General features: G+C 42.0%; 1 long non-coding RNA gene across 1 annotated transcript in view; it reads left to right on the top strand.

Moving 5' to 3' along the window:
* The window catches only part of LOC101857393, a 3436-nt gene extending 2149 nt beyond the window's left edge, over positions 1-1287 (top strand). The window contains exon 3 of the long non-coding RNA XR_220225.3: positions 1165-1287. This is a non-coding gene — a long non-coding RNA (uncharacterized LOC101857393). The remainder of the gene's footprint in view (positions 1-1164) is intronic.
* Positions 1288-1476: the final 189 nt, after the last annotated feature.

Raw genomic sequence — 1476 nt, 5'->3', positions numbered from 1 at the left:
GGTTTTAAAAAAAAATTTTTTTTATTGTTTTGTTTTGATAATTGTATTTATCGTTTGCTTAAGGTTGGGTTTTTTGTTTGTTTGTTCTTTTTTTTCGGAGATGCTCTTCTTCGTCTTGCCTAGTTCCATCATTTGCAGGTGTTGTGAGAGGTTTTCATCGTTAGCGGGGTGTTCATAGTGAAGGTTACCACGGTAGAGTCAGTGGGACACTCAAACCTGTGGCTTGTGTCGGGCGTGAGAGCTGGGAGCCTGCTGCTAGTAGTGCTTGTGCTCTGATGACGTATGCACTTGTTGTGTACTTTAAGCCACCCCTCCCTTGAACCTTCTTCTGAAAGTTCTCGAGTTTTGACTCTTCATTACTCTCCACTCTCCTCACGCACAGCCCTAGTTTACCCCCACTTACAGGTGGTTTGTGAGAGTGGTTGGACGTGGTTTTCTCTGCCTACTTCTTTTTAATGTTTTACTTTTATCTTTTTTTTCATGTTCTTCCCACGATGTTGGATGAATCAGCGTGCTGATTGATATTACTGGAGGTCTCCTCTCTCCCTCTCTCTCTCTCTCTCTCTCTCTCTCTCTCTCTCTCTCTCTCTCTCTCTCTCTCTCTCTCTCTCTCTCTCTCTCTCTCACACACACCCCCCTCTCTCTCGCTCGCTCTCTTCCTTTTTCTTTGCCCTCTACCCACCCTTATCTCTCGGACCTTTCTATTTGACTGTCTCTCGATTCATAAACTTGATCTTCTATCCACCACTTTCGTGCTGTAGAGTTATGGTAAGAGTCACAGACAAATGTTGTCTCATAAACAATACAAACACAGTGACAAAATAGAGCATTTTTATGAAAATCGTCCCGCTAAAATCCAATCATATGTCTATATCTTGAAGATTGGTCCGTTCTGAGCCATGCCTTTAAATTCACCCTGTCATAAAGAAGTGATTTACAAATTGAAACTTATTTTTATAAATCCATGGGTAGTTGGCGCTTGTTCTGGTACGATTTGCTCCTTTCCCATGGGACATCCATCATCCATATCTCTCCTCCTTCTAATTTGAGTCTGTTATTGTCTCGTACCACCCCTAATCTTTCGGCACTTATAGATCTTGTTGTGTTGCAAGTACCACAAAACTTTAAACTAAAATTAAACTTGTCTAATTTCCATACTTTCAGGAACGACATGACTTTGTCAGACAACTCCCTGGTCTACCAAGTGCTTCTGCCTGCCTCTTGTGCTGTCTTCATCATAGTCGTCGTTCTGGTCATCGCCTGTTGTCTGATCAAGAAGAAGAAAAAGTAAGAACATCGAATGTGATGTAATTGGCTGTACATGTATGTCTCAACATCTGTGATGTGATTATGCTTCCGTGTGTATATGTGTGTGTGTGTGTGTGTGTGTGTATGTGTGTGTGTGTGTGTATGTGTGTGTGTGTGTGTGTCTCTTTCTCTCTCTCTCTGTGTCTCCTTCTTTCTCTCTCTCTCTCT

The sequence above is a fragment of the Aplysia californica genome, unplaced genomic scaffold, assembly GCF_000002075.1.
Source record: "Aplysia californica isolate F4 #8 unplaced genomic scaffold, AplCal3.0 scaffold00063, whole genome shotgun sequence".
NCBI classification, from domain to species: Eukaryota; Metazoa; Mollusca; class Gastropoda; order Aplysiida; family Aplysiidae; genus Aplysia; species Aplysia californica.
The sequence above is the reverse complement of the archived record's forward strand: the minus strand, read 5'-3'. Positions and strand labels throughout refer to the sequence as shown.